At 33.8% G+C, this 27,708-nt stretch overlaps 1 pseudogene; it reads right to left on the reverse strand.

Moving 5' to 3' along the window:
• Positions 1 to 21,451, reverse strand: part of LOC115952062 — a 24,760-nt pseudogene extending 3,309 nt beyond the window's left edge.
• Between the last annotated feature and the right edge of the window lie 6,257 nt (positions 21,452 to 27,708).

Consider the following 27,708-nt stretch of genomic DNA (forward strand, 5'->3'; position numbering starts at 1 on the left):
GCACACACTAATTTGAAACATGGACTATGATGATATAGTTTATGATGAAGGTTATAGCATGACAGATATAGATGATAATTGGTCAAATAGTGATATGGATTATGAAACTGATTCTGACAGTGAAATTAATGATTATAATGGTAACACAAATAATTGGAGTAATTTAACAGGAGATAAAATCAATCGACAGACTAATAAACACAATGATAGTTTTTTAGACAAAATTAATAGAAAATTGAAGTCCTTGGAAAATATTGACAGATTTGCTATATATACTAAAGTTGAAAAGAAAAATGATAGCTTTTTGGACCTCTATGAAAGAATGAAAGTTTTAAATTCATATTATAAAAAAGATATAGAATTTGAACCCCATCATAGATCATCTTTTACAGAAACTATGACAGATAATTGGTATATAAATAGTAATTCAAAAGAAGTTGATAAGAATTTACAGATGTTAAAAGCAACTGACAGATTAATTGATGAAAAAACTAAGGAAAGAGTAACACGTATAAAAGATAGAAGCACTATAGAAAGTATCAGAAAGACAGACAGTGGAAAAGATAGCTTAATAGATAATGATAATAATACTTTAACAAATTCAAAAGTAACTGACAGAGCTATATCTATAACTTACAAAGACAAAGAAAATGACAGACTAAAAGAAATTTCTAGTTCAGTACTAGACACAGATAGACAAAGAAGCCTAATAGAGACAGACAAGAAAGAATCTCTATATGAGAAGTTGATAGATAAAGAGAAAGTAATAAAGACAAATGATAGAAGAAGAATTGAAAGACATAAAGATGAAGGTGTTATAGATGAAGGTGTTATACGTAGAAAGCTAGAAAAAGAAATAGTGATAGATGATAGTTTTAGAAATCATGATGATAGCTTGAAAGAATTGCATGAAAAACAAAATAGGAAAGATGTAGGGAAAGTAAAGGACATGCAAAAACCAAAAACAAATAGTAGTGAAGAATCACTACGTAGGAAGATAGAAATAGAAGAAAAGATGAGACATGAAAGACAAAAAGAAAAAGTCAACAATAGTAGGCAAAATAATTATGATAGTGTAGTAAAAGTAAAGATGGAAATAAAAGACAAAAAGACTAATAGCTTTAAAGAAGAAATTGATGAGAGACTTAAAATAATTGATAGAACTGAAAACCACAGTTTAATAGAATTGGCTAAAAAGATAGAACTTTTAAGTTTACCTTTAGAAACAGACAGATTAAGAGACATAACAGTTTTAAATACTACAGAACTATCAGATAATGAGAAAACTGACAGACATGTTAATTGTACTATTTGTCATAAATGTAAAAGATATGGACATACTAAAAAACAATGTGACAGACATAATAGAATTATCAAACAAATTAGTAAATTAGAATTTAAGAAAGACATAACAATTGGATTAATGAAAATATTTAATGTTAATCAAAAAGAAATAGATCAAGTAAAGAAAGAATTAAAATCAACCAACCCACTTAAAATTAATAAGAGAAAAAGAAAACAAAAAGACATAATAATAAAACTGATAGAAAATCTACCAAATCATTATAAAGACAAGAAAGAATATTTATTAAAATTGAAAGACACTATAGAAATACCTATTGCTTGCATTAGGTGCAGGAAATATAGTCACCATGTTACGGATTGTAGAAAGGAAGAAAAAGCCAAGAAAGAAAAAGACAAGAAAGAAAAGGTAAAAATGAAATTAATACAAGATGGTGTAGAGATAAAACCAATAGCTCTACTGACAGAAGAAGAAATGGTAAAAAAAGAAATTAAAGAAGAAAATCTGACAAACATAAATGAACATAATATTGTAAAAGAATTTTCTAATTCCATGATAGATCCCTTTGATCCTCCTACAGACAATATTAATGTTTCAAACAATAGTAATAAATTTGATAGACAGAATTTCTTAAGTTTAATTGACAGAGTAATTCTCCAGAAATGGCATATAGAAATTACTAAACAGTTTTCTTTGACAGAAATTGCTTGGACAGATTCAGGTGCTGATATAAATTGTATACAAGAAAGATTAATACCCTTAAAGTATTATGATAAATCATCTGAAAGATTAATTCAGGCCAATAGAGAAAAACTGATAATTAATTATAAAATACCTAATGATTATGTATGCCATGACAGAATATATTTTGAGACAGCCTTTGTTTTAATTAAAGACTTTCCTTCTAAAATTATTTTAGGAACTCCTTTTATGAATTTAATTTATCCCTTTTTAGTGACAGATGAAGGAATTAAAACTAATATATGGGAAAAAGATATATTCTTTAAATTGATTTTACCACTTGTCCTGAAAGAAATACACTCTTCCAAAGAGGTTACTATTTTAACAGATATCAACGATAGAGGAATCTATAGAACTGAAAGAAGTTTGTCATCTTTAAAGACAGAAATGCTACTTGTTAATCAATTGACAGAAAATGACAAGAAGAAAGATAAACAAGACAAAGAGACAGAGATACGTGCTTATTTTCCTATTGCTCTTTTACATAAAGTCCAATCTACAGAAGAACTCATAAGAGACAGAAATATGAATATAGGCTTTTGTAATCAATATGCATCGATTAATAGATGGATGGACAGATGGCAATTTGAGACTATTGCCCCCACACAGAATATAGATGGTAAAATTATTATTTCTTTTAATAATAATGACAGACATACTGATAGACTGATAGAAGTACTAAATGACAAATGTACACCCTTTATAGCATTTTTAAATATTCATATAACAGATATTTTAATAAAAGAATCTTTGACAGACTCTTCTTTATTAATCATTAAAGAAAATATTATTTGTGATAATTTCTTGAATAATGACAAATTTAATCTCCCTATAGACAGAATTAATCCCCTAATAGATTGTCCTATTAATGAAAGACTTTACGAAGAGATATATAGTAGTACATGCATACTAGCTATTAAGAATATTTTGAATCTCATTTACCTTGACAGATCCCATCATGATTACTCTAATATTATTGCTACTCAGCAAGAGCACAAAAGTGTACAAAGAAAAGTTTGTTTTATAAATGTTGTTTGCTTTGTAAATGCTTTTATTACTTTTCTTATAAAATATTTCAAAAGAATTTCACAGAAAGACAGAAGCAAAAGTATTTCAAAAGAAGTTTTGACAGAAAATATTTATTCCAAACATAATCCTTTTCCCAAAACCCAATTGCAGCCTACCATGAGTAAAAGATTCTCTCAGGCAGACAAGGGCAAGGCACCAGCGGTGCAACCCAGAGGTTTCCGAAAGCCCTCAGTCAAAATTTCGGATATGCATGAAGGCGTCTCGATAGAGACAATATCCCTTCAGGATACGTTGCTAGCAGAGGCAATGTATTCATGTGGTAATAAAAGTATAATTTTGCAAAAAGTGCTTGACAGTGATCTTATGTTTCAAGATGGAGAATTTACAGACCTTCCTCTTCATATTAAATTACTTCTTGATAATTTACAGGCAGCATTCACCCTCAGACAGAAACCCCTATTCCAAATGACCCTTCAGGCGTTGGAATTACATCTTGTTAGCACCGGGGCATTTATTGAAGCACTCGGTTGTCAACTCCCTAGCAAGGAGGATGGAGATTCAAGCTCCATAAAGACAGAACTACAGTCTCTAAAAAGCTATCTTATGGGAACAAGCTTTTCAAAGCTCCACCCTAAGATTCAGCAAAAAACGAGACTTGCTATTAGAACCTTACCCCCTGAAATCCAACAGAATATATTATCTCATAAAGCTATAACAAGTTCTTATGACAGATGGATGTATCTTTTTAAATTATTAGTCTCTACAGCATTTATCAGAACAGAAGACATGACAGGTGATGAATGGTTATCTCATAAGGCTAAATGGTATGACAGTTTTGGAAATTCAGACAGAGTTTATGAAAGAACAGGAGACAGATTTGATCCCTACCCGGGATTACTTATCAACACAGAGACAGAAGATCCAGTAATCTGTGATCCCTTATGGTTATCTGAAATGCTAGAAGCAGGGTTTATCAGAAAATTAACCATTACTTCTGCAAATCAGATTAGTTTATTTCCCAGAGTCATCCAAGAAGCAGCAGCACAGATTGGAGGACTTAATTATATGAAGATAGAAATCTGGAGTACTCTTCCAGTTTGGGACACTAGCTATTATATGGAAGCTCAGCCAGCACACATTTTAGTTCTTATTCATGATTGGTGTGGTATCCTTGAATACAACTGGTATACAGGAGATACTTACTTACCACTTGATGATCCAGGGGCTCTGGCTCAAGAATGGTCCAATTTCATGAGTAATAAGATTTATGAAGAACAGAAAGAATTAGATAGAGGTTTTCATTTATATGGCTACACCGACAGGATAGCTGTGTATGGCCCAAGACCTTCAGCAGGAAGGCTCATTGGAAAAAGAAGGATTGTTAAAGATCCCAGATTGATGACAGCTAAAGACCACGTTCCTGTTTTTGTTCCTATTTCATACTGTGCCCTATGTAATGATTATGGAGTGCTCCACGAGCATGAGCAGCATGAAGATAACACTGATCCGCTAGATTATGATAACTACGCGGATACAGACTGATAGACAGAAAGACAGAAGGCACAGACAGACAGAATACTCTTCCGACAGACAGCGGCGACAGATCACTATTCACCAGCGACAGATCACTATTCACAGCGACAGATCACTATTCATCGACATGCATGAATAGCTTCCAGACAGATCCATTACAGTTCAGACAGATACAGACAGATCCAGAAAGATATTTTCAAAGATATTCTGACAGAATATTATCGACATGCAGACAGACCAAAAAGATATTTTAGCATAATATTTTCGTACACAGATTCTCACAGACAGACAGAAAAAGTTATTGTTCACCAGCATGCGTACCCGGACAGACTGCCAAATAGACTTTTTTACTGTTCAAGATTCTACCGACAGATTAACTATTACTGTTCAAGATAGACTTCTACTGTTCAAGATTCTACCGACAGATTAACTTGAGTTCACTTCACCTAACTCAGGTTACTTTTGAAGATTTACCATGGTTCACTTTATCTATAAATAGACAGACTTCGAAGACAGAAGATAGGTTAAAATTCAAGGTCCAAAATTTCCAATAGATCCAAGATAGCTCTCCCTTTCCCTCAGAAAGACTTTAGCTCTCCCTTTTTCCGAAAGACTTTTGTACTCTCCCTTTAGAAAGACTTTTGTACTTTACTTTCTTTTGTAATCTTGTAACCTTACCTTTCCAGACAGACAATCTTGTAACCCTTTACAGATTTTACTTTGTAATCTTGTAACTCTTCAGACAGCTCTTATTTTCAAAGCTTGTAAGAAAGACAGTTTGTTTTCAAGTTTAATCAAAGACAGAAGTATTTTCAAGTAAGATTTTATTTGTTTCAGTTTTCATATTCCATACTCTGTTTTAATCTATTTTGACTATATCTATTTTGCTATCTTCTTCTTTATCAACTATTTTATCATTGTTTATGCTTCTATATTACTGCTGTGCTCACTCCTGGGTAGTCAGTGGTATCAGAGCCATGGATGGTAGGTGTATGAGTTTTATTTCTTTGCAATTAAGCAGTTACTAGGAACTTATATTACTACATAGCCACTACTTGCTCCTTGTTAGCGTTGGTCAGCCTAGAGACTCGTTGGCAAACCATAGTTTCGCGTTGGTCAGCCCCTTTGTTGTAGCCGACGGACAGGCGTTGTTTGGGTGGTCCCGCAATGGAGTTTCCCGAGGAGGTGGTCCCGATAGCAAGGATACCAGTGGTTAGTAATAGTTCCGCCAGTAATTATTAATTGCTTAGAAAGAGAATAAATACATTTATCAGCTCATCATCTGTTTGCTTGTTCACACTTAGGCTAGGCACACACTAATTTGAAACATGGACTATGATGATATAGTTTATGATGAAGGCTATAGCATGACAGATATAGATGATAATTGGTCAAATAGTGATATGGAATATGAAACAGATTCTGATTCTAACAGAAAAATGGATAATTATAACTATAATGGTAACACAAATAATTGGTGTAATTTCACAAATGATAAAATCAACCGACATACTAATAACCACAATAATAGTTTTTTGGACAGAATTAATAGAAAATTGGAATCCTTGGAAAATATTGATAGATTTGCTATATATACTAAAGTTGAATAGAAAAATGATAGCTTTTTGGACCTCTATGAAAGAATGAAAGCTTTAAATTCACATTTTGAAAAAGATATATAATTTGGACCCCATCATAGATCATCTTTTACAGAAACTGTGACAGATAATTGATATATAAATAGTAATTCAAAAGATATAGATAAGAATTTACAAATGTTAAAAGCAACTGACAGATTAGAAAGTGGCTCTATTACGGAAAGAGTAACACGTATAAGAGATAGAAGTAATATAGAAAATGACAGACTAAAAGAAATAGTGATAGATGATAGTTTTAGAAATAATGATGATAGTTTGAAAGAATTGCATGAAAAACAAAATAGGAAAGATGTAGGGAAAGTAAAGGACATGCAAAAACCAAAAACAAATAGTAGTGAAGAATCCCTACGTAGGAAGATAGAAATAGAGGAAAAGATGAAACATGAAAGACAAAAAGAAAAAGTCAACAATGGTGGAAAAAATAGTTATGGTAATTTAAAAGAAAATAATGATAGTGTAGTAAAAGTGGAAGTAGACAAAAAGTGTAATGGTTTAAAAGAAATGGTAGATGAAAGACTAAAATTAATTGAAAAATCTATAATAGAAACCCAAAATGACAATTTGATAGAATTAACTGAAAAAATGAAAATTTTAAATACACCCTTACAGACAGACAGAAATAGATATATAACAGTTCTAAATACAACTAAGTCTTCAAATAATGAAAAAATTGACAGACATGTTAGTAATAATACTATTTGTCATAAATCTAAAAAATATGGACACCAAGTTACGGATTATAGAAAGAAAGAAAAGATGAAAATGAAAATAAAACAAGTAAATCTACAAGACTTAATGACAGAAGCAAAAATGGTAAAAGAGGAAATTAAAGAGATTAAGGAAGAAAACTCCACAGACATAAATGAGCGAAATATTGCAGAATTAATTAACTTAAAAGAATTCTCTAATCCCCCAGACAGAAAATTTGATGATAATAACAATAGACAGAATTTCTTAAGTTTAATTGACAGAGTAATTTTCCAAAAATGGCATACAGAAATTACCTTGGTAATTAATAAAGAGTTTTCTTTGACAGAAATTGCTTTAATAGATTCAGGTGCTGACATGAACTGCATACAAGAAGGATTAATACCTTTAAAGTATTATGAAAAATCATCTGAAAGACTAGCTCAAGCTAATGGAGAAAAATTAATAATTAATTATAAAATACCTAGTGTTCACATATGTAATGATGGAGTTTGCTTTGAAACAGTTTTTGTTTTAATTAAAGACCTTTCTTCTAAAATCATTCTAGGAAACCCCTTTATGACTTTACTTTACCCCTTTTTAACGACAGAAGAAGGTATTAAAACTAATGTGCTAGGGAAAGATATACTTTTTAAATTTATCTTGCCACCAATTCCAAAAGATATTTATTCACTTAATAACATAGTAAAGGAAATTGATAGAGAAAGAATTGACAGAAAGAATAGACATTTGGAATCTTTAAAGACAGAAATAAAATATAAAAGAATAACTGATCAATTAACTGACCCTATACTAAATAATAAAATAAATTTATTTAGACAACAGATTGAGACAGAGATTTGTTCTAGTCTACCCACTGCCTTTTGGCACAGGCATCGACATATAGTACAGTTACCTTATGAGAAAGATTTTAATGAAAGACAGATACCTACTAAAGCTAGGCCAATACAAATGAATAATGAATTATTAGAACATTGTAAGAAAGAAATTGAAGATCTGTTAACTAAAGGATTAATCAGAAAGAGCAAGTCTCCTTGGAGTTGTGCTGCTTTTTATGTTAATAAACAGGCAGAATTGGAGCGAGGAGTTCCAAGATTAGTCATAAACTATAAACCTTTAAATAAAGCATTACAATGGATAAGATATCCTATTCCCAATAAGAAAGATCTTCTTGACAGACTTCATGAAGCAACCATATTTTCTAAATTTGACATGAAAAGTGGATTTTGGCAGATACAGATAGATGAGACAGATAGATATAAAACTGCTTTTACAGTTCCTTTTGGTCATTATGAATGGAATGTTATGCCTTTTGGTTTGAAGAATGCACCCAGTGAATTTCAAAATATAATGAATGACATATTTACACCTTTCACAGACTTTTCCATTGTTTATATAGATGATGTTCTAATCTTTTCTAAAACAATAGATGACCATTGGAAACATTTGAATATATTTGTTAGAGTAATCAAACAAAATGGTTTAGTTGTTTCAGCCTCTAAAATAAGTCTTTTTCAAGATAAAATTCGATTTTTAGGCCATAATATTTATAAGGGAACTTTAAGCCCTATTGACAGAGCTATTCAATTTGCAGATAAATTCCCAGATGAGATAAAAGATAAAAATCAATTACAGAGATTTCTTGGCAGTTTAAATTATGTTTCAGATTATTTTCAAGGATTAAGAAAAATATGCAGACCCTTGTATAAAAGATTAGAAAAGAATCCTCCACCTTGGACAGACAGACATACTATGATAGTCAGACAGATTAAAAAATATGTTAAGCAACTTCCTTGTATTGTTATTCCCTCTCCTAATACTTTTAAAATTGTTGAGACAGATGCTTCTGACATAGCTTATGGTGGAATCCTAAAACAGGTAGCAACAAATGATGCTAAAGAACAAATTGTTAGATTTCATTCTGGCTCTTGGTCAGCTACCCAGCAGAATTACAGCACTATTAAGAAAGAAATTTTATCTATCATACTATGTATTTCAAAATTCCAAAATGATCTTTTTAATCAAAAGTTTTTAATTAGAGTTGATTGTAAAAGTGCTAAAGAAGTTTTACAGAAAGATGTTCAGAATCTTGTTTCCAAACAGAGTTTTGCTCGATGGCAGGCTATTTTAAGTGTTTTTGACTTTGACATTGAATATATTAAAGGAGAAACTAATTCAATTCCTGATTTTTTAACCCGTGAATTTCTACAGGGAAGATGAGCTCCCCTGCAGATAAGAGCAAATCCCCAAAACCCAGAACCAGACAGTCTTATGCTGCTCCCCCAATTCCTCGTCCCCCTAGCAGATTCCTCCCTTGCCCCTCTTTCACTTCACCCACTTTCTCTTCAAATAAATCTCTAGACAGATCCCCATTAATCTGTAGCCCAAACCCTTTCCAACCACTCTCCCCCAGCCCCAATCCAACATCCAAACAGACTTATGCCATACCCTCAACCTCCTCAACCCCTCCTTTAAAGAAACCATTTAATGTAGTTGCATCTTCTTTTCCTCCTTTGGCCTCTCCTTCCAACCAACCAAAATACAGATCCTCTACCTCTCCAGAAACTCAGACCCAAATCCCAAAAGAAGATCACAGCATTGAGATCCCAAAAGACTCATGGAATTTTATTTTGTGGATTGAACCAGAATACCAGCACATAAAAGACACCACATAAAAGACACCCTCTCCCTTGTCCGACAGCTCATACCCCCAGGATGGGAACATCCTAAGACAGAAACTTTTAAGACCCAGACATTTTATGAGCATATTTTAGTAGATACAGACTCAATTTTAGTTACACATATGCCTTGTTCCCAGGAACCAAACAGAATTGGTTATTCTAAAGTTGTTATAAAACAGATTCTAACCCCTTCTCAGTGGAAAGCACAACCCTGGATCACAAGGAACTTTTCTGTACCTTTTGAGCCCCAGTTTTATAATTATTATGACTATATGGAAGCTTGGGACAGATTCCTTTTATTTCAAAATAATATTAACAGGCATACTTGGTTTTTCCGGTTTGATATGTACAGAAAGAAAGACATGATGATTCCAAGATGGTTCATTGACTGGTGGAATTCCTATGGTCCTGAAGCTATGATTCTTCCTCCTGATCTTTTAAAAGCCTATGAGACTTTCAAGAAAGAACCTAACATACTGCATCTTAGGGATTTCCCACATCTTTTACAGGTTTCCAGATCTCCCATGGATCATCAGATGGGAATACAAGATAGAAAAGCATCCCCAGTATCCTTTTCCTATGCTCGCCAGAAAGTTTAAATTAAAATGGTGGAATAAGTTTAATTTTGATCATATTTGCCAAGAATTACAGAAAAAGACCTCGTCCTCCCAGACAGAAAGTTCTAATTTCTTTTTAGAAAAGAGTCAAGTTCAATGCCAGCTTGCCTCTGTTTCAGACAGAAGACAGCTCAAAAAGCAACTGCTTGAAGCTGCATCACAAATATCAGATGATGAAGATGACACAGTAATGGAATCCTCTTCTCCAAACTACAGAACTCATCCAGAAGCATTTCAAGATTCCCAAGACCCCTATAACATGTGACGGATAAGACAAAAGACAGAGAGATGCAAAAGAAGACAAAAGACAGACCGACAGACCAAAAGATAAAATGATAGAATGCAGACAGACCAGAAAGATATTTTAGCAGAATATTTTCGTACGCAGATTCTCACAGACAGAAAAGTTACTATTCACCAGCATGCGTACCCAGACAGACTGCCAAATAGACTTTTACTGTTCAAGATTCTACCGACAGATAGACTATTACTGTTCAAGATAGACTTTTACTGTTCAAGATTCTACCGACAGATTAACTTGAGTTCACTTCACTTAACTCAAGTTACTTTTGAAGACTTATCATGGTTCACTTTATCTAAAAATAGACAGACTTCGAAGACAGAAGACAGGTCCAGAATTAAGGTTCAAATTCCAGGTCCAAATTTTAAAGGTCCATTTCCAAGGTCCAATCCTCAGAAAGACTTTAGCTTTCCTTTCCCTTTCCCCGAAAGACTTTTGTACTCTCCCTTTAGAAAGACTTTTGTACTTTACTTTCTTTTGTAATCTTGTAACCTTACCTTTCCAGACAGACAATCTTGTAACCCTTTACAGATTTTACTTTGTAATCTTGTAACTCTTCAGACAGCTCTTATTTTCAAAGCTTGTAAGAAAGACAGTTTGTTTTCAAGTTTAATCAAAGACAGAAGTATTTTCAAGTAAGATTTTATTTGTTTCAGTTTTTATATTCCATACTCTGTTTTAATCTATTTTGACTATATCTATTTTGCTATCTTCTTCTTTATCAACTATTTTATCATTGTTTATGCTTCTATATTATTGCTGTGCTCACTCCTGGGTAGTCAGTGGTATCACAGCAGTAATATAGAAGCATAAACAATGATAAAATAGTTGATAAAGAAGAAGATAGCAAAATAGATATAGTCAAAATAGATTAAAACAGAGTATGGAATATGAAAACTGAAACAAATAAAATCTTACTTGAAAATACTTCTGTCTTTGATTATACTTGAAAACAAACTGTCTTTCTTACAAGCTTTGAAAATAAGAGCTGTCTGAAGAGTTACAAGATTACAAAGTAAAATCTGTAAAGGGTTACAAGATTGTCTGTCTGGAAAGGTAAGGTTACAAGATTACAAAAGAAAATAAAGTACAAAAGTCTTTCAAAGGGAGAGTACAAAAGTCTTTCGGGGAAAGGGAAAGAAAAGCTAAAAGTCTTTCTGAAGATTGGACCTTGGAAATGGACCTTTAAAATTTGGACCTGGAATTTGAACCTTAATTCTGGACCTTTAATTTTGGACCTTGGAATTGGACCTGTAATTTGAACCTGTCTTCTGTCTTCGAAGTCTGTCTATTTATAGATAAAGTGAACCATGGTAAGTCTTCAAAAGTAACCTGAGTTAGGTGAAGTGAACTCAAGTTAATCTGTCGGCAGAATCTTGAACAGTAAAAGTCTGTCTGCATGTGAATAATATTCTGTCAAAATATCTTTGAAAATATCTTTCTGGATCTGTCTGCACCTGTCTGGACTGTAATGGATCTGTCTGGAAGCTATTCATGCATGTCGATGAATAGTGATCTGTCGCTGGTGAATAGTGATCTGTCGCTGTTGTCTGTCGGAAGAGTATTCTGTCTGGAAGAGTATTCTGTCTGTCTGTGCCTTCTATCTATCTGTCTGTCAATCTGTATCCGCGTAGTTATCATAATCTAGCGGATCAGTGTTATCCTCATATTGCTCATGCTCGTGGAGCACTCCATAATCATTACATAGGGCACAGTATGAAATAGGAACGAAAACAGGAACATGATCCTTGGCTGTCATCAATCTGGGGTCTTTAACAATCCTTCTTTTCCCAATGATCCTTCCTGCTGAAGGTTTTGGGCCATACACAGCTATTCTGTCGGTGTAGCCATATAAATGAAAACCTCTATCTAATTCTTTCTGTTCTTCATAAATCTTATTACTCATGAAATTAGACCATTCTTGAGCCAAAGCACCTGGATCATCCAGTGATAAGTAAGTATCTCCTGTATACCAGTTATATTCAAGGATACCACACCAATCATGGATAAGGACTAAAATGTGTGCTGGCTGAGCTTCCATATAATAGCTAGTGTCCTAAACTGGAAGAGTACTCCAGATTTCTATCTTCATATAATTAAGTCCTCCAATCTGTGCTGCTGCTTCTTGGATGACTCTGGGAAATAAACTAATCTGATTTGCCGAAGTAATGGTCAATTTTCTGATAAACCCTGCTTCAAGCATTTCAGATAACCATAAGGGATCACAGATTACTGGATCTTCTGTTTCTGTGTTGATAAGTAATCCCGGGTAGGGATCAAATCTGTCTCCTGTTCTTTCATAAACTCTGTCTGAATTTCCAAAACTGTCATACCATTTAGCCTTATGAGATAACCACATATCACCTGTCATGTCTTCTGTTTTGATAAATGCTGTAGAGACTAATACTTTAAAAAGATGCATCCATCTGTCATAAGAACTTGTTATAGCTTTATGAGTTAAAATATTCTGTTGGATTTCAGGGGGTAAGGTTCTAATAGCAAGTCTCGTTTTTTGCTGAATCTTAGGGTGGAGCTTTGAAAAGCTTGTTCCCATAAGATAGCTTTTTAGAGATTGTAGTTCTGTCTTTGTGGAGCTTGAATCTCCATCCTCCTTGCCAGGGAGTTGACAACCGAGTGCTTCAATAAATGCCCCGGTGCTAACAAGATGTAATTCCAAAGCCTGAAGGGTCATTTGGAATAAGGGTTTCTGTCTGAGGGTGAATGCTGCCTGTAAATTATCAAGAAGTAGTTTAATATGAAAAGGAAGGTCTGTAAATTCTCCGTCTTGAAACATAAATTCACTGTCGGGCACTTTTTGCAAAATTACACTTTTATCACCACATGAATACATTGCCTTTGTTAGCAGTGTATCCTGAAGGGATATTGTCTCTTTCGAGACGCCTTCATGCATTTCCGAAATTTTTACTGAAGGTTTTCGGGTACCTTTGGGTTGCACCGCTGGTGCTTTGCCCTTGTCTTTCTGAGAGAATCTTTTACTCATGGTAGTCTGCAATTGGGTTTTTGGAAAAGGATTATATTTGGAACAAATAAAAACTTCTTTCGAAATTCTTCTGTCAATGTCTTTCTGTGAAATTCTTTTGAAATATTCTATAAGGAAAACAATAAAAACATTTATAAAACAAATAAAATTTATAAAACAAACTTTTCGTTGTTCACTTTTGTGCTCTTTCTGAGTAGCAATAATATTAGAGTAGTCATGATGGGATCTGTCAAGGTAAATGGGATTTAGAATATTCCTTAAATCTAGTATGATTCTGTCCATGCATGTACTACTATATATTTCTTCGTAATGTCTTTCATTAATAGGACAATCTATCAGGGGATTAATTCTGTCTGTTAGGAAATTGAATCTGTCATTATTCAAGAAATTATCACAAATAATATTTTCTTTAATGATTAATAAAGAAGAGTCTGTCAAAGATTCTTTTATTAAAATATCTGTTATATGAATATTTAAAAATGCTATAAAGGGTGTACATTTGTCATTTAGTACTTCTATCAATCTATCAGTATGTCTGTCATTATTATTAAAAGAAATAATAATTTTACCATCTATATTCTGTGTGGGGGCAATAGTCTCAAATTGCCATCTGTCAGTCCATATACTATTAGTCCATGCATATTGATTACAAAAGACTATATTCATATCTTCGTCTTTTATGCATTCGTCTGTAGATTGGACTTTTTGTAAGAAAGGAGAATGAAAACATATCTCTGTCTCTTTGTCTTTCTTTTTGTCATTTTCTGTCAATTGATTAACAAGTAGCATTTCTGTCTGTAAAGATGACAAACTTCTTTCAATTCTATAGATTCCTCTATCGTTGATATCTGTTAAAATAGTAACCTTTTTGGAAAAGTGCATTTCTTTCAATACGTTAGTTTTAATTCCTTTATCTGTCACTAAAAAGGGATAAATTAAATTCATAAAAGAAGTTCCTAGAATAATTTTAAAAGGAAAGTCTTTAATTAAAACAAAAGCTGTAAAATATATTCTATCATGGCATATATGATCATGAGGTATCTTATAATTAATTATCAGTTTTTCTCTATTGGCCTGAATTACTCTTTCTTGTATACAATTCATATCAACACCTAAATCTGTCAAAGCAATTTCTGTCATAGAAAACCGTTTAGTAATATCTGTATGCCATTTTTGGAGAATTACTCTGTCAATTAAACTTAAGAAATTCTGTCTATCAAATTTATTAATATTGTTTGAAACATTAATTTTATTTGTAGGAGGATCAAAGGGGTCTATCATGAAATTAGAAAATTCTTTTACAATATTATGTTCATTTATGTCCGTAAGATTTTCTTCTTTAATTTCTTTAATTTCCTTTTTTACCATTTTTTCTTCTGTCAGTAGAGTTATTGGTTTTATCTCTACATCATCTTGTTTTAATTTCATTTTTACCTTTTCTTTCTTGTCTTTTTCTTTCTTTCTACAATTCGTAACATGGTGACCATATTTCCTGCACCTAATGCAAGCAATAGGTATTTCTATAGTGTCTTTCAACTTTAATAAATATTCTTTCTTGTCTTTATAGTGATTTGGTAGATTTTCTATCAGTTTCATTATTATGTCTTTTTGTTTTCTTTTTCTTTTATTAATTTTAAGTGGGTTGGTTGATTTTAATTCTTTCTTTACTTGATCTATTTCTTTTTGATTAACATTAAATATTTTCATTAATCCAATTGTTATGTCTTTCTTAAATTCTAATTTACTAATTTGTTTGATAATTCTATTATGTCTGTCACATTGTTTTTTAGTATGTCCATATCTTTTACATTTATGACAAACATGTCTGTCAGTTTTCTCATTATCTGATAGTTCTGTAGTATTTAAAACTGTTATGTCTCTTAATCTGTCTATTTCTAAAGGTAAACTTAAAAGTTCTATCTTTTTAGCCAATTCTATTAAACTGTTATTTTCAGTTCTATCAATTGTTTTAAGTCTCTCACCAATTTCTTCTTTAAAACTATTACTCTTTTTGTCTTTTACTTCCATCTTTACTTTTACTACACTATCACTATTACCATAATTATTTTGCCTACTATTGTGGACTTTGACTTTTTCTCTTTCATGTCTTATCTTTTCTTCTATTTCTATCTTCCTACGTAGGGATTCTTCACTACTATTTGGTTTTGGTTTTTGCATGTCCTTTACTTTCCCTACATCTTTCCTATTTTGTTTTTCATGCAATTCTTTCAAACTATCATCATTATTTCTAAAACTATCATCTATCACTATTTCTTTTTCTAGCTTTCTACGTATAACATCTTCATCTATAACACCTTCATCTTTATGTCTTTCAATTCTTCTTCTATCATTTGTCTCTATTAGGCTTCTTTGTCCTTTTATCACTTTCCCTACATCTTTACTATTCTGTCTTTCAAATATTTCTTTCATCTCTTTTACCATTCCTTTTTTTATTATTTCTTTCTCATTATCTATCAACTTGTCTGTCCCTATTAGGCTTCTTTGTCTATCAGTGTCTAGTACTGAACTAGAAATTTCTTTTAGTCTGTCATTTTCTATAGTACTTCTATCTCTTATACGTGTTACTCTTTCCTTAATAGGGCCAATTTCTAATTTGTCAGTTGCTTTTAATGTCTGTAAATTCTTATCAACTTCTTTTGAATTACTATTTATATACCAATTATCTGCCATAGTTTCTGTAAAAGATGATCTTTGATGGGGTTCAAATTCTATTTCTTTTTTATAATGTGAATTTAAAGCTTTCATTCTTTCATAGAGGTCCAAAAAGCTATCATTTTTCTTTTCAACTTTAGTATATATAGCAAATCTGTCAATATTTTCCAAGGACTCCAATTTTCTATTAACTCTGTCTAAAAAACTATTATTGTGGTTATTAGTCTGTCGGTTGATTTTATCTTCTGTTAAATTACTCCAATTATTTGTGTTACTATTATAATTATAATTATCAATTTCACTGTCAGAATCAGAATCTGTTTCATATTCCATATCACTATTTGACCAATTATCATCTATATCTTTCATGCTATAACCTTCATCATAAACTATATCATCATAGTCCATGTTTCAAATTAGTGTGTGCCTAGCCTAAGTGTGAACAAGCAAACAGATGATGAGCTGATAAATGTATTTATTCTCTTTCTAAGCAATTAATAATTACTGGCGGAACTATTACTAACCACTGGTATCCTTGCTATCGGGACCACCTCCTCGGGAAACTCCATTGCGGGACCACCCAAACACCCTCAGTTCAAGTTCAGTTCATAGGAGACAATATGGGGATTGGTTTGTACTTGTTGGTTAACGGTGAAATTGAGTATGGTCACTGGGGAATTGGCTACTGGTCATTGGCAAACTTCGTTGCCACAATCTCCAGCTTCACATGAAAAATTATTTGAGTCATTGAAGCTGCAATTGGTTCTCCCCCAAATGAAACCATTCCATTGATCAGGCATTTGGAGTGTATTTGAAGTTCTTGAAGTGAACTCAGGATCAAGAACATCACGGATTGCTGGGGTAGAACCAAGCCATATGGACTCATTGTATCGGTTCTCGTAGTTGAAAACTACGATAGACTGTCCACCTGAAAAATATATAAACAAAAAATACTTAGATATATTACTTTTGAAAAATATTGCTTCAAACTCGTGGTTATACATTCTGTACACGAAACAAAAACAACCATAATTTAATTTCATGCATGTATGATGTACACATCCTTTAGTGATATCCACATTTTAGTGAGCATGAAAATTACTACTTGATCATCCCAAACTTATATATATATATATTTTAAAGCATTAAAACCTCACCCCATACTTTAACTGCTACACTAATAGTTTATCAAATAAAGAAAAGTGTTACATCTATAAAATTTTTACAAAAAATCATAAGTGGTCAGTTGTTATTAGTTCTAATTTAAACATACTACTAAAATTACTTTTTTGTCCCACCAGTAACAACCTGTTACTTAAAATTTGTTATGAAAATATTATGAATATTGTATTTCTCATTATATAAGACATAGACTTAAGGATTATTGAACTTGATACGTTCATGAAGATCTTGATAAAAGTCAATATATCGTCATTCTCACGTTTTTTTCATGATGGGAACAATAATTCACATGTTAACTTATACATATAGCTTCTTTGCTTCTCCTAATAAATATCAATATTAATTCAGCAAAAAAATATATATATATTTATATCAATATTAAGGTGCATCAAAATTTGCACATATCTGTGATATTTTTGTGAAAGAAAAGAGAATGGCTTATCAATCATTTACCTCTAATGAACAAGAGAAGAAGGATGCTGAGAGCTTCGCCAGCCCTTGAACCTTTGCTTTTGAGTTAAAAATATAAGTTGGATTAACCAAATAAGTTAAGAAAGGGAGAATTTATATGAAAGGTAGGGTTTGTATTTTGAAGGAAAGCTTGGCAAGTTAAAAATTTATTGATTCTTTTAAAAAGTTGGAGCATGCTTGGTAGATTGTAAAAGGCAATGTAATGTAATAGTTATTCTTAATTTCTTATAGTTTAGTCATTCTTTAGTTTGGTCATATTTTTATTATAGGGAATAGTAATTTATTATGAATAGTTATTCTTCAAAATGAGGAATAATTATTCATCTCTAAAAGGGTTGTAATAGCTATTCATTAATAGGTGCAATAATTTCTAAAATTAATACCAAATAAACAATTTTTCCATTTATACATAATAATTATAAAAATAAAAAATCATAAAAATAACTCACCTCTCTCTCAAATTTAAAAATATTATTTTTAAGGAAATATAATTGTATGTGTAAGGACCAGGAAAACTCGAGGCCCAGGCCCACTTATAATAGTGGCTAGATCAGTTCAACTGCAGCCTAAAACAATGAATTTGTAAGAAAGGAAAACAAAAAACAAGAGGGAGGCTCTGTCCTAGGATAAAAATAAGGAAGAAAAAATAAATAAATAAATGGATGAACTGATTTCTCAATAAAAACTAGCCCGAGGAGGCCACAATTATACAAGAAATGTTACTATTCACTCTCTTCTCTCAGTGTTCTTCTTGTTTCTTTTCTATATCTTCATACTTGTGTCTGGATCCCCCTTCTCTATAAACCCTCTTTCTCTTATATATCTTTTCCTCCCTCGCATCTCAACCTTCCATATTTACCTAACAAACCTCATCTCCTGACACTTGTCTCTTTTTATATCTGAAAAAGGTGGTGGAAGGAGTTTACTTAGTTGTGACTTACACTATTTAGGTCACTTCCTTATCAATGTAGCTGATAAAACTGTTGTCCACCATTTAATGCGGAGACAAGAGGCTACTCCAAACTAGAAACTTCCCCTATGATCACTAATTCTCTCTCATCAGATCCCTCTTCCCACTTGGAACGCTTCAGAGTCCTTTTGACTCATCCCTTCCTTTCCTTAGGTAGCCTCCCTCCTCGGGCCCGTGGCATCCCCACCCTAATACTGCAACTCTTCAATTTCATCCTTGGTCCTCGGGTAACCATAGTATGAGTAAGATATTTCTTAAAATAAATTTTAAGTTTTATTCTAATGTTACAACTCACATCCAAACTTATGAATATGTTTAATTATTCCATTACAACATAATTTATTTTTAGTAATAAAGATTACAATTTCTATTGTAATTCCCATTCAGTATACCAAATATACCCTTGATTTGATAGAAATCAATTCTTGTGGCCAAAATGGGAATTTGCCCCTTTCGCCCAAAACAAGTAACAAAATGTCCATGTTCTGAAACTATTTAGTCATATGCCCTGATAGGCCAAAAACGAATTGACCCCTTGTGATAAATTAATTGATTAATTAACCAAGTTTATTAATTAATCAAATTAACATGCAAAGCATGTGGTAGTACAAACAAATCACAAAAAAAAAACTAATTATGCAACGCAAAAAAAATAACATGGTAATTTGTTTACGAATGGGGAAAACCTAACGGCAAAAACCCCATCGGGTGATTTTCAGGTCACCACTTCCGAAATTCCAATATTATCAAAACAAGCGGTTACAAGTAAATGAATCCAAGTACTTTATACCAATTTACAGTTGAACCCTTACCCCAATACTCAATTGAACTTGTGCTTTAGTGACAATTTCCTCTTTTGATGCATGGCTCCTAAGTACGTGACTAACCAATGCGCGGATCTCAATACGCGACTAACCAATGCGCGGATCTCAATACGCGACTTCAATCACCAACTAAAGAAGGTTGTTGGCTGCAAAACTCTTCAGTTCATCCCAATGATGAAGATCAAGAAAATGCTTGGTCACAAAACCCTACAGTGTACATACACAACAACTTCTTCACAAGAATGATGAACTAGGGCAAAATTTTGTCTTCGATTACAAATTGCTTGAACAAACTTTGCTCAACACTTGTGCAACTTGTGTACACTTTGACGGTCATTAAAATAATCATTTTATATGTCTAGGGTTAGAAGAAAAGAAGGCCCAAACACATAATCACGGATTAGAGTCAAAACATAATTGGAATTCTGTTTTTCATAAAACTCGATAGATAACTGTCTGTCGAGGTGCTATCTAGCAGCTATGGAGCCTCGGGGCTAGAACAACTTCTTAAGTTCGATGGATAGCTAGCTGTCGAGCTTTAATGAACATCACTTCTTTAACTTGAATCTTGGATAGACTTACATGTCTTCAATACTTGATCTTGAAACACAGTTTCTTGAAGTATTAAACACATCCTAGATCTACCAAAATACAAGTAATTTTCATAAAACTCGACAAATAGCTGTCTGTCGAGGTGCTGTCTAGCAGCTATGGAGCCTCGGGGTTAGAACAACTTCTTAAGTTCGATGGCTAGCTAGCTGTCGAGCTTTAATGGACAACACATCTTTAACTTGAATCTTGGATAGACTTACATATCTTCAATAATTGATCTTGAAACACAGTTTCTTGAAGTATTAAACACATCCTAGATCTACCAAAATACAAGTAAAGTGCGTTTTGTCAAAAGATAAACCAATTACATAAAATAGCGACATATGTTCCTAATAAGTGAATCACATATGTCCTAACAATCTCTCTCTTTGGCAATCTGTGACAAAATCACAACAAACAAATGAACATATGAGAGAAGTCATAAATCACTCAACTCATATTCACTTGTTAAATACAATAAAATCTATCTTAACACAAACTCTTGAAAAACTTTTCAAAGAAGAGAGTTTATGGCAAGTAGACTTTGACAACCTGTATTTCTGAAACACTTTAAACAAAACTCATCAAAGTATCTTTGTGTGAAATAAAAATAATAGATTGCATACACGTAATAAGAAGCATGTGCATAAAGAAAGAAAAGAAACAACACATGTAAGGTTAAGTGAAAGAAACATACATCAACATATATAAAGAAAATAAGTACAATGTATGTCAAAAATGGTCACAAAACCCATGTACAAGAATAAATGTATTTAAAATAGAGAAAAGAAAAAGATAAATGTAATCCTCACTACATCCCTCAGATATCAACACCCCTCTAACAAAATGTCCTATACTAACTCTCCCTCTAAGAAAGACTACTCTCATATCCAAAATTACTCCCATTTTTTGTCACAAGTGACAAAGGGTAAGAGTGTCAAGTAGACATCTCATCGGTAGAGCTAGCATTTTCATCATCATCATCCGAAGCATCATTGTCATCACCATCATCATCATCATCCTCAGACTCAAAAGCCACTGGAGGAGGTGGTGGAGGAGAAGCCTCAGGAGCAAAACCACCCATGGTTGCCTGTTGCCGTGCAATACGACCGACACGAACGTTCACCTGATACAACTCCATAGAGAGTGTATTAAGGCGAGCATCCATGCGCTGCAGCTACGCCATGATGTCTCCTAGAGTCACATCACTTGAAGAAGAAAAGGGAGTGGATGTGGATGGCGCAAAACGAGACGGAGTAGAATGGGAGAAAAGAGCTACTGATTCCGACTGCCGAGACCAAAACTTCGCTTTGCTACGTTTAATGGTAGTGTAGTCTATAGCACACATGATAAGAAAATGGTCGGAAAAGGGAAAATGAACAGAAAAATGGCATAGAATCCGCGTGATAGCCAAAGGGAAAATGAGCTTATCACGGGTAGTCGTATTCTTATACACATCTAAGATAGAAAGAATGAAATGTGAAGGAAAATCTATAGTGAGGTGCTCTAATAAAGAAAGCAAAAATCGAGCACGAGACTCTGTGATAGAGTTATAGTGAGATAGTGGGTGCAAAACAAAAGTTATCACCATGTTCATGAATCTAGAACCTTTAGCAAAAGGTCGACATGGTGTGAACTGACGATCACCCCAATCTGCGGGACGCTCACAGAAAGCAGAAATCATCTTGTCTTTGAACACAGTTTGCAAACGCTCACAACTGGAGTAGTCAGGATGCTCTACCCTCGGAACATGAAGCACATCCGCAACAAGCTGCGGTGTGACTACAATGCGCGTACCTCGAACGCAAGTAGCAAAGAGAGGTACTGAAAAATCGAAACCATGCATGTTGGAGTAAAACTCCTGGATCAGCACGGTCGGACAAGTGACCGGGACGTCACACAGTGACTCCCATTCCCGACTGTGAATGATAGTGGGAAGGTCAATGTCGGCGAAGTCTGCCTAAATGACTCGACGTTCTGAATGAACACCTTGTCTAGAAAAGTTCTCCAAGAAGTCCTTTCGGGCATCCTCATCACGGAACCATATATAAGAAGGAGTAGGATTAGAAGAATACGATGTCCTATAACGCAAAGGGTTCTGGGACGGAGCTGACTTACACTTAGGTGCCATAAACACGACTAATGTAAATAGAAAGATAGGGAGAGAAAGAGAGACAATCAAAAAATTCCCAAAGCAGTTCAAATATAACAAGTACATTGAAAAGAGAGTACGTATGTATGGGAAATGTTGGAACATGTGATATGCAACAGAAATTGCATCATGGGCTCAGCCCAATCCAATTCTACCAACACACAATCAATTGCACACATCCAAGATGCATGATAATACTATTATTATGCTAATGTAATGCAATGCATGATATTTTAAACTCATTTAATCAAAAACCCATCCCAAAATTTTAACAATAACTCATCAATTTTGAAAAACCCCAAAACATTTCAAAAACCCTAAAACCTAGGTCTAATTGCATGAAATGCATGAAGAATGAGAGAAAAAGAACATATACCAAGTGATTTGCTCATGCATGAAGAATGAGAGAAAAAGAACATATACCAAGTGATTTGAAGTAAGGAAAGACCGAAAATCACGTGGGCTGAAGGTTTAGAGGGAGAAGAAAGTGTTTGGGAGGAGAATAGGAGCGGATAGATCGAGATAGATCGAGAAAATGAGAATTGGATCGTGACAACCCAATATATAGAGCTTCAGTAATTCTCGACAGATAGAGATGTCGAGAGGTGTCGAGAAAGGTGTCGAGCCAGGTGTCGAGGATTTTGCTGTCAACAAATATAGGTGTTGAAAAAGTGTCGAGGTACAAAAACATTAGACACAGGAGATGAGGCTCGATCGATCCACCAGGTGTCAAGAAGCTATCAAGGATCTAGGAACTTTCTCGTTTAATCCACCAGCTGTCAAGGATCTATCGAGATTGCAATAAGAAAAGACCTTAAGAGCTCGACAGGTAGCCAGGTATCGAGGAGGTGTCGAGATTGCTTAAAAATCATTTTTCGAGAAGGGAAAAACACAGATATAAATGCAATCAAGCATGCAACTCAACCAAAAATCCAAGCAACATTTTAAGCTCTCAAAATCATCTCTCAACAAAAATTTTAAGCACAATGATCCCAAAAACACACACACACACACTAAAACAAGTCTAATCGATTTTATATTTCAAAAATAAGTTAAGACAATTAGTGAGCATACATTAACACGTGTAAAACCTTATGATGGCCAAATCACATTGTACCTACACATGTATCAAAAGTTGCAAAGAATGTTACGTGTTGTGTGTGAAAAACATCGCAAGATTGCATAAGTGTATACATGTTATGACGATTCGAGATATGAGAAAATCACTTTAACTCACACACAATCATAATTGTTTAATGGGGATTATCACCTTCGAGGTATATCCTATAACTCCCACATCTCTTAGAATACACGCTTGCAACCATATTTAAAGCATTTTGATCTTTTTGCTTTTCATTTTCTTTGCATATTTTATTTAAGTACATCGTGCATAGGCATATAAGAGAGAGAAAAGAAATAACCAATGATGGTAAGCATTTGACATTCCAATTTTGCTATGCCGAAGCACATAAATATCATTGACACTGCACTTTTGCTTGCCGAAGCATACAGGTGTCATATTATGATTGGCGGACAACAGTGGTGAGATGGTTATTTATTCCTTTCTCTTAGAATTTTCTAATCTTTTCCATCAAAAAGAGTGATATGAATGTTAAGTACAAGAGATAACTTAATCTTACTCATCACAAACAAGAGCCACAAAACTCACTTGCTTAATTGTACATAGAGATGCTCATCTGAGCTACAAAGAATACAAAGTTTAGAAAACTTTATTTCAATGGTCATCCAAGGTACACAAGTACCAATGTACACATAACACACATTGTTTTTGTATTTTTCTGATTTTTCAATTTTTTTATTTTTATATTAAAAAAAAATAATCAAAATTGAAAACAAATAAAAACATGTTAAACAATGCAAAGAATAAAAACTAGACTGACTCAAAACTTGAAAGCAAAACACACAAGTAATGCACACACAAAAACAAGAAGAGAGAGAAAAAAAATGATAGAATCACTTGGAGCCCTTTTCCTTCTACACCCTGAAAAAACATTTCCTTTGATTAAACCCTTGAATCGGCGGTGAGGGAGAAGAATTAAAACTGTTCAAGTTCGAAAAGAACATAAGGGCTTTGAGAAGATCTCCAAGGGGAGCAAGAGAGGATTGAAGCCGATTCTGGCTTCTAGATGCTATCACGCTGTTACTCTATTGAGTGGCAAGCCACTTATAGCAATTTGGTTGAGTATGACCGGCAACTCCATAATGATGACAGAGATGCTGCTTCTATTGTTTAGGCTTTTAAGAGTTAGCGTTCTTAGCCATAGGGTTCTTAACTTCCTTCTTATCTTGCTTAGGAGGTGCTCCTAAGATAAATTTTCTCTTGTCTAAGTTCTCACTAGCTAAAACAGTTTTAACATTATTGTTATCAATTTCAACATTATTGCTAGGAGGAACAAAAACAGTAGTTCTAGTAGAAGTAGTATTAGAGGAAGAGAAACCATACCCTAAACCTATTAGATCAGAAGCAGATTTCTGAAGACTGAGCATCTCATCAAGCTTTGCACTTGAAGTCCTCTGTAATTGAGCTCTAACTTGAAACAGCTCACTTCAAGCTTCTTGGTCTTCTCAGCCAAGAAATTGTTCTCGTACCTTAGTGCTCCAATAGTCTAATTAGCCTTATCAAATTTTATGGACAGCTCTTCACGATCAAGTTCCACATCATTGAGCTTCTTGGTGGTTAGCCTGTAAAGTTTCTCATGTTTCTCAGAAAGCTTGTATAATTTCTCATAGGCTGTATGGATATCATCTTGGTCATCCATCTTCTCAAACTTGGATTCCACCAATTCCTCTTCTTCAACCACATCTTCAGCAATCCCATCAGTAGGATTAACAATGGCAGTGAAGGCATTCAAGATTCCATCATCTTCATTGTTGGAATCATCCTCAGGCTCGGTGTCGCTCAAGGTAACAGCAAGTGCCTTGCTCTTCCCAATGCTCTTGAGATATGTAGGACACTCTTGTTTCATATGACCAAAGCCTTAACACCCAAAGCACTTAGATCATGCGGGAATAGTGTACTAACCGCCATTCCTTGCATCATTTTTCCCTTTGTCTTGGATCTTGAATTGAGAAGACCTGGATTGCCTACGGTCCTTGTCGAATCCCTTTCCATTGGCATTCTTCATAAACTTCTTGAACTGCCTGGTGATGTAGGACTTCATCTTAGAATCTTCATCATCTGAAGACTCATCTGTCTCACTACTCTTGGCCTTCAGTGTCATGCTCTTGCCTTTACTCATCTTGCTAATCCTAGTCAACCCTAGCTCGTAAGTCTGTAGATTTCCAACCAACTCTGTTAAAGGAATCTTGTCAATGTCCTTTGATTCCTCGATTGCCGTAATCTTAGCATGGAATCTCTCAGGTAAAAATCTGAGCACCTTTCTCACAATCTTGGGTTCAGGAATGGTTTCCCCAAGATTGAAAACTGAGTTCACTATGTCCTTGAGCTTGGCATAAAACTTATCGAACGACTCATCCTCCTCCATCTTAATCTCTTCAAAGCTTGTAGTGAGCCTCTGAAACTTTGAATCCTTAACAACCTTTGTTCCCTTCTAGGTTGTCTAGAGGATGGTCCATGCTTCCTTAGCAGTTTTAGTGGAGGATATCTTCTTGAACTCCTTATTGGTGACCGCATTGAATAAGGCATTCAACGCTTTGTTGTTGAAGTTTTCCGCCTTGATCTTGGCATCATCTCAGTCGGCTGGTGCTTCCTTTGGCTTGGTCCAGCCTATCTCAACATCTTGCCACACTTTCTCATCTAAAGACTGCAAGAAAACTCTCATGCATACTTTCCAGTATGCATAGTTAGTGCTATTAAATAAAAGAGGTATGATTAACGACTGTCCTCTATCCATGACAAACAGGGATCAATGGATCAACACAGCAAAGGTTAAACCCTAATCAAAGTGTGCCCGCTCTGATACCACTTGATAGGCCAAAAACGAATTGACCTCTTGTGATAAATTAATTGATTAATTAGCCAAGTTTATTAATTAATCAAATTAACATGCAAAGCGCGTGGTAGTACAAACAAATCACCAAAAAAACTAATTATGCAATGGAAAATAAATAACACAGTGATTTGTTTATGAATGGGGAAAACCTAATGGCAAAAACCCCACCAGTGATTTTCAGGTTACCACTCCCGAAATTCCACTATTATTAAAACAAGTGGTTATAAGTAAAGGAATCCTAGTACCTTATACCAACCTACAGTTGAACTCTTACCCTAATACCCAATTGGACTTGTTTTATAGTGACAATTTCCTCTTTTGATGCACATCTCCCAAGTACGTGATTAACCAATGCGTGGATCCCAGTACACGACTTCAATCACCAACTAAAGAAGGTTGCTGGCTGCAAAGTTCTTCAGTTCATTCCAACGATGAAGATCAAGAAGATGCTTAGTCACAAAACTCTAAGGTGCACATACACAACAACTTCTTCACAAGAATGATGAACTAGGGAAAAACTTTGTCTCCAGTTACAAATTGTTTGAACAAACTTTGTTCAACACTTGTGCAACTTGTGTGCACTTTGACGACCCTTAAAATAATCATTTTATATGTTTAGGGTTAGAAGAAAAGAAGACTTAAACACATAATCACGGATTAGAGTCAAAAGAGAACTGAAATTCTATTTTTCATAAAACTCGACAGATAGCTGTCTGTCGAGGTGCTGTCGAACAGTTGTCGAGACTTAGGGTTGGAACAGCTTCTTAAGTTTGATGGATAGTTAGTTATCGAGCTTTAATGAACAACACTTCTTCAACTTGAATTTAGACAGACTTGCATGTCTTCAACACTTGATCTTGAAACACAGTTTCTTGAAGTATTAAATACATCCTAGATCTACCCAAATACAAGTAAAGTGCGTTTTGTCAAAGGATAAGCCAATTACATAAAATAGCGACATATGTTCCTAACAAGTGAATCACATGAAAAACTTAATTTTTAGAAAATTAAGTTATAGGCAAAAAACTTAAAAAAAAAAAAAAAAAAAAAAAAAAAAAAAAAAAAAAAAAAAAAAAAACTCAAGTTCATGGAACTCAAGTTCCATGTAACATTTTGCAAGTAACTCGATTTTCATTAAATTGAGTTTTTCATTGAAACTTGATTTTTTAAAAATTGAGTTTCAAAATAGGGACATTTTGGTAAATAGTTTCAAAACAGGGGCATTTTGCTACTTGTTTTGGGTGAAAGGGGAAAATGCCTATTTTGGCTCAATTCTCGTATCATTCATATATATATATA

Source organism: Quercus lobata, chromosome 7, assembly GCF_001633185.2.
Source record: "Quercus lobata isolate SW786 chromosome 7, ValleyOak3.0 Primary Assembly, whole genome shotgun sequence".
NCBI lineage: Eukaryota > Viridiplantae > Streptophyta > Magnoliopsida > Fagales > Fagaceae > Quercus > Quercus lobata.